This window comes from Neolamprologus multifasciatus, chromosome 4 (genome assembly GCF_963576455.1).
Source record: "Neolamprologus multifasciatus chromosome 4, fNeoMul1.2, whole genome shotgun sequence".
Taxonomy (NCBI): Eukaryota; Metazoa; Chordata; class Actinopteri; order Cichliformes; family Cichlidae; genus Neolamprologus; species Neolamprologus multifasciatus.
This window is the reverse complement of record NC_140442.1, coordinates 30849012-30860323: the sequence shown is the minus strand read 5'-3', so window position 1 is coordinate 30860323 and position 11312 is coordinate 30849012. Positions and strand designations below refer to the sequence as shown.

Sequence of the window (11312 nt, the reverse complement as noted above, 5' to 3'; positions counted from 1 at the left end):
GGTGGACGTGGTGGTGGATGGTTCAGAGGTGGAAGTGGTGGTGGATGGTTCAGAGGCTGACGTGGTGGTGGATGGTTCAGAGGTGGAAGTGGTGGTGGATGGTTCAGAGGTGGACGTGGTGGTGGATGGTTCAGAGGTGGACGTGGTGGTGGATGGTTCAGAGGCTGACGTGGTGGTGGATGGTTCAGAAGTGGAAGTGGTGTTGGATGTTTTAGAGGCTGACGTGGTGGTGGATGGTTCAGAGGTGGAAGTAGTGTTGGATGGTTCAGAGGCTGACGTGGTGGTCGATGTTTCAGAGGTGGAAGTGGCGGTGGATGGTTCAGAGGTGGACGTGGTGGTGGATGTTTCAGAGGTGGAAGTGGTGGTGGATGGTTCAGAGGTGAACGTGGTGGTGGATGGTTCAGAGGTGGACGCGGTGGTGGATGTTTCAGAGGTGGACGTGGTGGTGGATGGTTCAGAGGCGGATGTGGTGGTGGATGGTTCAGAGGTGGAAGTGGTGGTGGATGGTTCAGAGGCTGACGTGGTGGTGGATGGTTCAGAGGTGGACGTGGTGGTGGATGTTTCAGAGGTGGACGTGGTGGTGGATGGTTCAGAGGTGGACGTGGTGGTGGATGGTTCAGAGGCTGACGTGGTGGTGGATGGTTCAGAGGTGGAAGTGGTGTTGGATGGTTCAGAGGCTGACGTGGTGGTGGATGGTTCAGAGGCTGACGTGGTGGTGGATGGTTCAGAGGTGGAAGTGGTGTTGGATGGTTCAGAGGCTGACGTGGTGGTGGATGTTTCAGAGGTGGAAGTGGTGGTGGATGGTTCAGAGGTGGAAGTGGTGGTGGATGGTTCAGAGGCTGACGTGGTGGTGGATGGTTCAGAGGTGGACGTGGTGGTGGATGGTTCAGAGGTGGACGTTGTGGTGGATGTTTCAGAGGTGGAAGTGGTGGTGGATGGTTCAGAGGTGGACGTGGTGGTGGATGGTTCAGAGGTGGAAGTGGTGGTGGATGGTTCAGAGGCTGACGTGGTGGTGGATGGTTCAGAGGTTGAAGTGGTGTTGGATGGTTCAGAGGCTGACGTGGTGGTGGATGGTTCAGAGGTGGAAGTGGTGTTGGATGTTTCAGAGGTGGAAGTGGTGTTGGATGGTTCAGAGGCTGACGTGGTGGTGGATGGTTCAGAGGCTGACGTGGTGGTGGATGGTTCAGAGGTGGAAGTGGTGTTGGATGGTTCAGAGGCTGACGTGGTGGTCGATGTTTCAGAGGTGGAAGTGGTGGTGGATGGTTCAGAGGTGGAAGTGGTGGTGGATGGTTCAGAGGCTGACGTGGTGGTGGATGGTTCAGAGGTGGACGTGGTGGTGGATGTTTCAGAGGTGGACGTGGTGGTGGATGTTTCAGAGGTGGACGTGGTGGTGGATGGTTCAGAGGTGGAAGTGGTGGTGGATGGTTCAGAGGCTGACGTGGTGGTGGATGTTTCAGAGGTGGACGTGGTGGTGGATGGTTCAGAGGTGGACGTGGTGATGGATGGTTCAGAGGTGGACGTGGTGGTGGATGGTTCAGAGGTGGAAGTGGTGGTGGATGGTTCAGAGGTGGAAGTGGTGGTGGATGGTTCAGAGGCTGACGTGGTGGTGGATGGTTCAGAGGTGGACGTGGTGGTGGATGGTTCAGAGGTGGACGTTGTGGTGGATGTTTCAGAGGTGGAAGTGGTGGTGGATGGTTCAGAGGTGGACGTGGTGGTGGATGGTTCAGAGGTGGAAGTGGTGGTGGATGGTTCAGAGGCTGACGTGGTGGTGGATGGTTCAGAGGTTGAAGTGGTGTTGGATGGTTCAGAGGCTGACGTGGTGGTGGATGGTTCAGAGGTGGAAGTGGTGTTGGATGTTTCAGAGGTGGAAGTGGTGGTGGATGGTTCAGAGGTGGACGTGGTGGTGGATGGTTCAGAGGTGGAAGTGGTGGTGGATGGTTCAGAGGCTGACGTGGTGGTGGATGGTTCAGAGGTGGACGTGGTGGTGGATGTTTCAGAGGTGGACGTGGTGGTGGATGGTTCAGAGGTGGACATGGTGGTGGATGGTTCAGAGGTTGACATGGTGGTGGATGTTTCAGAGGTGGATGTGGTGGTGGATGTTTCAGAACTGGACGTGGTGGTGGATGGTTCAGAGGTGGACGTGGTGGTGGATGGTTCAGAACTGGACGTGGTGGTGGATGTTTCAGAGGTGGAAGTGGTGGTGGATGGTTCAGAGGTGGACGTGGTGGTGGATGGTTCAGAGGCTGACGTGGTGGTGGATGGTTCAGAGGTGGACGTGGTGGTGGATGGTTCAGAGGTGGAAGTGGTGTTGGATGGTTCAGAGGCTGACGTTGTGGTGGATGGTTCAGAGGTGGAAGTGGTGTTGGATGGTTCAGAGGCTGACGTGGTGGTCGATGTTTCAGAGGTTGAAGTGGTGTTGGATGTTTCAGAGGTGGAAGTGGTGTTGGATGGTTCAGAGGCTGACGTGGTGGTGGATGGTTCAGAGGCTGACGTGGTGGTGGATGGTTCAGAGGTGGAAGTGGTGTTGGATGGTTCAGAGGCTGACGTGGTGGTCGATGTTTCAGAGGTGGAAGTGGTGGTGGATGGTTCAGAGGTGGAAGTGGTGGTGGATGGTTCAGAGGCTGACGTGGTGGTGGATGGTTCAGAGGTGGACGTGGTGGTGGATGTTTCAGAGGTGGACGTGGTGGTGGATGTTTCAGAGGTGGACGTGGTGGTGGATGGTTCAGAGGTGGAAGTGGTGGTGGATGGTTCAGAGGCTGACGTGGTGGTGGATGTTTCAGAGGTGGACGTGGTGGTGGATGGTTCAGAGGTGGACGTGGTGGTGGATGGTTCAGAGGTTGACGTGGTGGTGGATGTTTCAGAGGTGGAAGTGGTGGTGGATGGTTCAGAGGTGGAAGTGGTGGTGGATGGTTCAGAGGCTGACGTGGTGGTGGATGGTTCAGAGGTGGACGTGGTGGTGGATGGTTCAGAGGTGGACGTGGTGGTGGATGTTTCAGAGGTGGAAGTGGTGGTGGATGGTTCAGAGGCTGACGTGGTGGTGGATGGTTCAGAGGTGGAAGTGGTGTTGGATGGTTCAGAGGCTGACGTGGTGGTGGATGGTTCAGAGGTGGAAGTGGTGGTGGATGTTTCAGAGGTGGAAGTGGTGGTGGATGGTTCAGAGGTGGACGTGGTGGTGGATGGTTCAGAGGTGGAAGTGGTGGTGGATGGTTCAGAGGCTGACGTGGTGGTGGATGGTTCAGAGGTGGACGTGGTGGTGGATGTTTCAGAGGTGGACGTGGTGGTGGATGGTTCAGAGGTGGACATGGTGGTGGATGGTTCAGAGGTTGACATGGTGGTGGATGTTTCAGAGGTGGATGTGGTGGTGGATGTTTCAGAACTGGACGTGGTGGTGGATGGTTCAGAGGTGGACGTGGTGGTGGATGGTTCAGAACTGGACGTGGTGGTGGATGTTTCAGAGGTGGAAGTGGTGGTGGATGGTTCAGAGGTGGACGTGGTGGTGGATGGTTCAGAGGCTGACGTGGTGGTGGATGGTTCAGAGGTGGACGTGGTGGTGGATGTTTCAGAGGTGGAAGTGGTGTTGGATGGTTCAGAGGCTGACGTGGTGGTGGATGGTTCAGAGGTGGAAGTGGTGTTGGATGGTTCAGAGGCTGACGTGGTGGTCGATGTTTCAGAGGTTGAAGTGGTGGTGGATGGTTCAGAGGTGGACGTGGTGGTGGATGTTTCAGAGGTGGAAGTGGTGGTGGATGGTTCAGAGGTGGACGTGGTGGTGGATGGTTCAGAGGTGGAAGTGGTGGTGGGTGGTTCAGAGGCTGACGTGGTGGTGGATGGTTCAGAGGTGGACGTGGTGGTGGATGGTTCAGAGGCTGACGTGGTGGTGGATGGTTCAGAGGTGGACGTGGTGGTGGATGTTTCAGAGGTGGACGTGGTGGTGGATGGTTCAGAGGTGGACGTGGTGGTGGATGGTTCAGAGGTGGAAGTGGTGGTGGATGGTTCAGAGGCTGACGTGGTGGTGGATGGTTCAGAGGTGGACGTGGTGGTGGATGGTTCAGAGGTGGACGTGGTGGTGGATGTTTCAGAGGTGGACGTGGTGGTGGATGGTTCAGAGGTGGACGTGGTGGTGGTTGGTTCAGAGGTGGACGTGGTGGTGGATGTTTCAGAGGTGGACATGGTGGTGGATGGTTCAGAGGTGGAAGTGGTGGTGGATGGTTCAGAGGCTGACGTGGTGGTGGATGGTTCAGAGGTGGAAGTGGTGGTGGATGGTTCAGAGGCTGACGTGGTGGTGGATGGTTCAGAGGTGGAAGTGGTGTTGGATGGTTCAGAGGCTGACGTGGTGGTGGATGGTTCAGAGGTGGAAGTGGTGTTGGATGGTTCAGAGGCTGACGTGGTGGTGGATGGTTCAGAGGTGGACGTGGTGGTGGATCGTTCAGAGGCTGACGTGCTGGTCGATGTTTCAGAGGTGGAAGTGGTGGTGGATGGTTCAGAGGTGGAAGTGGTGGTGGGTGGTTCAGAGGCTGACGTGGTGGTGGATGGTTCAGAGGTGGACGTGGTGGTGGATGGTTCAGAGGCTGACGTGGTGGTGGATGGTTCAGAGGTGGACGTGGTGGTGGATGTTTCAGAGGTGGACGTGGTGGTGGATGTTTCAGAGGTGGATGTGGTGGTGGTTGGTTCAGAGGTGGACGTGGTGGTGGATGTTTCAGAGGTGGACATGGTGGTGGATGGTTCAGAGGTGGAAGTGGTGGTGGATGGTTCAGAGGCTGACGTGGTGGTGGATGGTTCAGAGGTGGACGTGGTGGTGGATGGTTCAGAGGCTGACGTGGTGGTGGATGGTTCAGAGGTGGAAGTGGTGTTGGATGGTTCAGAGGCTGACGTGGTGGTGGATGGTTCAGAGGTGGAAGTGGTGTTGGATGGTTCAGAGGCTGACGTGGTGGTGGATGGTTCAGAGGTGGAAGTGGTGTTGGATGGTTCAGAGGCTGACGTGGTGGTGGATGGTTCAGAGGCTGACGTGGTGGTGGATGGTTCAGAGGTGGAAGTGGTGTTGGATGGTTCAGAGGCTGACGTGGTGGTCGATGTTTCAGAGGTGGAAGTGGTGGTGGATGGTTCAGAGGTGGAAGTGGTGGTGGGTGGTTCAGAGGCTGACGTGGTGGTGGATGGTTCAGAGGTGGACGTGGTGGTGGATCGTTCAGAGGCTGACGTGGTGGTGGATGGTTCAGAGGTGGACGTGGTGGTGGATGTTTCAGAGGTGGACGTGGTGGTGGATGTTTCAGAGGTGGATGTGGTGGTGGTTGGTTCAGAGGTGGACGTGGTGGTGGATGTTTCAGAGGTGGACGTGGTGGTGGATGGTTCAGAGGTGGACATGGTGGTGGATGGTTCAGAGGTTGACATGGTGGTGGATGTTTCAGAGGTGGATGTGGTGGTGGATGTTTCAGAACTGGACGTGGTGGTGGATGGTTCAGAGGTGGACGTGGTGGTGGATGGTTCAGAACTGGACGTGGTGGTGGATGTTTCAGAGGTGGAAGTGGTGGTGGATGGTTCAGAGGTGGACGTGGTGGTGGATGGTTCAGAGGCTGACGTGGTGGTGGATGGTTCAGAGGTGGACGTGGTGGTGGATGGTTCAGAGGTGGAAGTGGTGTTGGATGGTTCAGAGGCTGACGTGGTGGTGGATGGTTCAGAGGTGGAAGTGGTGTTGGATGGTTCAGAGGCTGACGTGGTGGTCGATGTTTCAGAGGTTGAAGTGGTGTTGGATGTTTCAGAGGTGGAAGTGGTGTTGGATGGTTCAGAGGCTGACGTGGTGGTGGATGGTTCAGAGGCTGACGTGGTGGTGGATGGTTCAGAGGTGGAAGTGGTGTTGGATGGTTCAGAGGCTGACGTGGTGGTCGATGTTTCAGAGGTGGAAGTGGTGGTGGATGGTTCAGAGGTGGAAGTGGTGGTGGATGGTTCAGAGGCTGACGTGGTGGTGGATGGTTCAGAGGTGGACGTGGTGGTGGATGTTTCAGAGGTGGACGTGGTGGTGGATGTTTCAGAGGTGGACGTGGTGGTGGATGGTTCAGAGGTGGAAGTGGTGGTGGATGGTTCAGAGGCTGACGTGGTGGTGGATGTTTCAGAGGTGGACGTGGTGGTGGATGGTTCAGAGGTGGACGTGGTGGTGGATGGTTCAGAGGTTGACGTGGTGGTGGATGTTTCAGAGGTGGAAGTGGTGGTGGATGGTTCAGAGGTGGAAGTGGTGGTGGATGGTTCAGAGGCTGACGTGGTGGTGGATGGTTCAGAGGTGGACGTGGTGGTGGATGGTTCAGAGGTGGACGTGGTGGTGGATGTTTCAGAGGTGGAAGTGGTGGTGGATGGTTCAGAGGCTGACGTGGTGGTGGATGGTTCAGAGGTGGAAGTGGTGTTGGATGGTTCAGAGGCTGACGTGGTGGTGGATGGTTCAGAGGTGGAAGTGGTGGTGGATGTTTCAGAGGTGGAAGTGGTGGTGGATGGTTCAGAGGTGGACGTGGTGGTGGATGGTTCAGAGGTGGAAGTGGTGGTGGATGGTTCAGAGGCTGACGTGGTGGTGGATGGTTCAGAGGTGGACGTGGTGGTGGATGTTTCAGAGGTGGACGTGGTGGTGGATGGTTCAGAGGTGGACGTGGTGGTGGATGGTTCAGAGGTTGACATGGTGGTGGATGTTTCAGAGGTGGATGTGGTGGTGGATGTTTCAGAACTGGACGTGGTGGTGGATGGTTCAGAGGTGGACGTGGTGGTGGATGGTTCAGAACTGGACGTGGTGGTGGATGTTTCAGAGGTGGAAGTGGTGGTGGATGGTTCAGAGGTGGACGTGGTGGTGGATGGTTCAGAGGCTGACGTGGTGGTGGATGGTTCAGAGGTGGACGTGGTGGTGGATGTTTCAGAGGTGGAAGTGGTGTTGGATGGTTCAGAGGCTGACGTGGTGGTGGATGGTTCAGAGGTGGAAGTGGTGTTGGATGGTTCAGAGGCTGACGTGGTGGTCGATGTTTCAGAGGTTGAAGTGGTGGTGGATGGTTCAGAGGTGGACGTGGTGGTGGATGTTTCAGAGGTGGAAGTGGTGGTGGATGGTTCAGAGGTGGACGTGGTGGTGGATGGTTCAGAGGTGGAAGTGGTGGTGGGTGGTTTAGAGGCTGACGTGGTGGTGGATGGTTCAGAGGTGGACGTGGTGGTGGATGGTTCAGAGGCTGACGTGGTGGTGGATGGTTCAGAGGTGGACGTGGTGGTGGATGTTTCAGAGGTGGACGTGGTGGTGGATGGTTCAGAGGTGGACGTGGTGGTGGATGGTTCAGAGGTGGAAGTGGTGGTGGATGGTTCAGAGGCTGACGTGGTGGTGGATGGTTCAGAGGTGGACGTGGTGGTGGATGGTTCAGAGGTGGACGTGGTGGTGGATGTTTCAGAGGTGGACGTGGTGGTGGATGGTTCAGAGGTGGACGTGGTGGTGGATGGTTCAGAGGTGGACGTGGTGGTGGATGTTTCAGAGGTGGACGTGGTGGTGGATGGTTCAGAGGTGGAAGTGGTGGTGGATGGTTCAGAGGCTGACGTGGTGGTGGATGGTTCAGAGGTGGAAGTGGTGGTGGATGGTTCAGAGGCTGACGTGGTGGTGGATGGTTCAGAGGTGGAAGTGGTGTTGGATGGTTCAGAGGCTGACGTGGTGGTGGATGGTTCAGAGGTGGAAGTGGTGTTGGATGGTTCAGAGGCTGACGTGGTGGTGGATGGTTCAGAGGTGGACGTGGTGGTGGATCGTTCAGAGGCTGACGTGCTGGTCGATGTTTCAGAGGTGGAAGTGGTGGTGGATGGTTCAGAGGTGGAAGTGGTGGTGGGTGGTTCAGAGGCTGACGTGGTGGTGGATGGTTCAGAGGTGGACGTGGTGGTGGATGGTTCAGAGGCTGACGTGGTGGTGGATGGTTCAGAGGTGGACGTGGTGGTGGATGTTTCAGAGGTGGACGTGGTGGTGGATGTTTCAGAGGTGGATGTGGTGGTGGTTGGTTCAGAGGTGGACGTGGTGGTGGATGTTTCAGAGGTGGACGTGGTGGTGGATGGTTCAGAGGTGGAAGTGGTGGTGGATGGTTCAGAGGCTGACGTGGTGGTGGATGGTTCAGAGGTGGACGTGGTGGTGGATGGTTCAGAGGCTGACGTGGTGGTGGATGGTTCAGAGGTGGAAGTGGTGTTGGATGGTTCAGAGGCTGACGTGGTGGTGGATGGTTCAGAGGTGGAAGTGGTGTTGGATGGTTCAGAGGCTGACGTGGTGGTGGATGGTTCAGAGGTGGAAGTGGTGTTGGATGGTTCAGAGGCTGACGTGGTGGTGGATGGTTCAGAGGCTGACGTGGTGGTGGATGGTTCAGAGGTGGAAGTGGTGTTGGATGGTTCAGAGGCTGACGTGGTGGTCGATGTTTCAGAGGTGGAAGTGGTGGTGGATGGTTCAGAGGTGGAAGTGGTGGTGGGTGGTTCAGAGGCTGACGTGGTGGTGGATGGTTCAGAGGTGGACGTGGTGGTGGATCGTTCAGAGGCTGACGTGGTGGTGGATGGTTCAGAGGTGGACGTGGTGGTGGATGTTTCAGAGGTGGACGTGGTGGTGGATGTTTCAGAGGTGGATGTGGTGGTGGTTGGTTCAGAGGTGGACGTGGTGGTGGATGTTTCAGAGGTGGACATGGTGGTGGATGGTTCAGAGGTGGAAGTGGTGGTGGATGGTTCAGAGGCTGACGTGGTGGTGGATGGTTCAGAGGTGGACGTGGTGGTGGATGGTTCAGAGGTGGACGTGGTGGTGGATGTTTCAGAGGTGGAAGTGGTGGTGGATGGTTCAGAGGTGGACGTGGTGGTGGATGGTTCAGAGGTGGAAGTGGTGGTGGATGGTTCAGAGGCTGACGTGGTGGTGGATGGTTCAGAGGTGGAAGTGGTGTTGGATGGTTCAGAGGCTGACGTGGTGGTGGATGGTTCAGAGGTGGAAGTGGTGTTGGATGTTTCAGAGGTGGACGTGGTGGTGGATGGTTCAGAGGCTGACGTGGTGGTGGATGGTTCAGAGGCTGACGTGGTGGTGGATGGTTCAGAGGTGGAAGTGGTGTTGGATGGTTCAGAGGCTGACGTGGTGGTGGATGGTTCAGAGGTGGAAGTGGTGGTGGATGTTTCAGAGGTGGACGTGGTGGTGGATGGTTCAGAGGCTGACGTGGTGGTGGATGGTTCAGAGGTGGACGTGGTGGTTGGGGGCCCGACTGTGGATGTGGTAGTGGTGGATGGCTCAGAAGAAGAAGCATTAGACAACTTATGTGGAATTCTTGGCTGTTCCTCTGTGAACACCATTAAATGATCAATGTTAATTTTTGGTATTGTCACACCTTTTGCTGTCCAAAAGATCCACACTTTTTCCTGCTATCGCAGCAATTGTGTAGGGGCCGAGGTAATTGCGTTCTAACTTGCCCCCTTTCCTCTGCTGGCTCCTCGTGTTCATCCTCCACACTTTCTTGCCGACTGTAAAACTCGGACTAGGTCTGCCTTTATTTTTGGTTTGATATTTTTACTGTGTTTTTTTGCTATTGGAAATAGCAGTCTGAAGGACTTCATCCAGCTTAAGAATTTCTTCTGTTGCCTCTTCAACAGACAAAATGTCCTCCACACTGCTGTCCACCTGTAAGATGTAGAAAAGGGATGTGTTATTATATGACAATCAAAAAAAAATTCAAGAAAAGACATTAAAATCTTATGTATTTAATCCAACAATGTTATTTAAAATAACTTACTCTGTATTCATCTGGGATTTGAGTAGAGTACCTCGCCTCTCTACCAAACATTAAAAAAAAAGGGTGAGCAGTTATTGGGATATGAAGGAAAACCAAATTAAAAATATAAACATATGAAATGCGTAAATAACATTATACCTCTGTATGGTCCCATTCATCCTTTCTACCAACCCATTTGTCTGTGGGTGGTATGGGGCACAGAGACTCCTTTGAATGTTTAGGATTTTGCAAACATTTCGGTTGATCTGAATTCAGAAAGAAACAACCACATTACACTAGTAAAACAAGATGACACTTTGTTAGACAGTTAATTTAATTCTAACTGAGTAATGGATTTTAGGTGTTTCTTACTTACTTCATTCACAAACTCCTTCCCCTGGTCCGTTAGAATGCGCTTCGGTGCTTCAAACTGGTAAAAGAACTTCAGAATGCATTTTGCTACCTCTTCAGCGCTTTTGGACTTCAACGGATATGCCTGGGGCCATTTTGTCAAGTAGTCAATAAGTACACATATGTACTGGTTGTTATTTGAAGTCATTTTTAGTGGACCAATTAAATCCATTCCAATAAGCTCAAATGGCTGGTTGACCTATTAAACACAGAAATCATTAGCAATTCCTTATTTTCAATATAGTAATTTGAATTTTAATCAATGTTTTTTATTTTATGTATTATGTCACAAACCATTTACAGGAAAAAATACACCTAAAATGTTTACCTGTATCGGTGTGTACTCCACCTCCTTTTTAATGATGACACTGCTGGCCTGGCATGCCGGCAATAAATAAAATAATATTATAATAATATAATCAGTATAATAATTTAAATCATATAAATCTCAATAAAAAGACTTTAAAATTTTTTCTGATACAAAACGTATAAGACATCAACAGCTAACTAGTACACTTGTTAACTTGAAATTAAAGACAATAAAGGACATTTTGCGAGACAAACAATATGCATGTATAATCAAATTGTATACAGACCCATAAATTTATGTCCTCTGACATTCCAGGCCAATAAAATCTTTTTGAGATTGCTTCTCTTGTTTTTTTCTGGCCACAGTGCGAACCACCACCGCTGGCATGAAAGTCAAGGAAAACTTCATTGGCCTTGTTGGGCCCACACAGCACTTTTGCCTTAATGCAGTGATTTGTGCCTTTGTACCTTATGTAGTACAACTCGCCATCTGTAAGAAATAAAAGAAATACATGACTAGTTTTAATCAGCTATTATATAGTCATAAATGTGGAATTAAAAAATCAAAAGCAGGGCATTTTTCTGTTTACTTGAAATTAAAAACTTCATTAAGGGGGAGTGACTGTTGTATTGCTGACACGTGTATTATTAGCACAGCAAAATAAAAAACAACACACGAACAGAACACGTGACCTCACGATATAAATTCCTTTTTTTTTCTAAATTTTCCCTTTTTGTCAAATTATCTTTTTCATTTTAGAAAAATTACAAGACAACAATAATATGTTGTTGGTGTCATTAACAAAATCCCCATTTTAATTTTTCAAACAGAATTAAGTTGTAAACACTACGAACTTCTAAAGCTAGCCAGTACTAGTTACA

At 52.4% G+C, this 11312-nt stretch overlaps 3 long non-coding RNA genes across 3 annotated transcripts in view; all 3 read right to left on the bottom strand.

Moving 5' to 3' along the window:
* The window catches only part of LOC146520819 (uncharacterized), a 447384-nt gene that overhangs the window by 231963 nt on the left and 204109 nt on the right, over positions 1-11312 (bottom strand). The window lies entirely within an intron of this gene.
* Positions 9503-9809, bottom strand: LOC146520828 (uncharacterized). Its single transcript, XR_014873825.1, has 2 exons — positions 9732-9809; positions 9503-9619 (listed from the first exon to the last, which is right to left on the bottom strand). It is a non-coding gene; the product is annotated as an uncharacterized LOC146520828 (long non-coding RNA).
* Positions 9804-10593, bottom strand: LOC146520827 (uncharacterized). The gene is made up of 3 exons (XR_014873824.1): positions 10450-10593; positions 10087-10320; positions 9804-9976 (listed from the first exon to the last, which is right to left on the bottom strand). It is a non-coding gene; the product is annotated as an uncharacterized LOC146520827 (long non-coding RNA).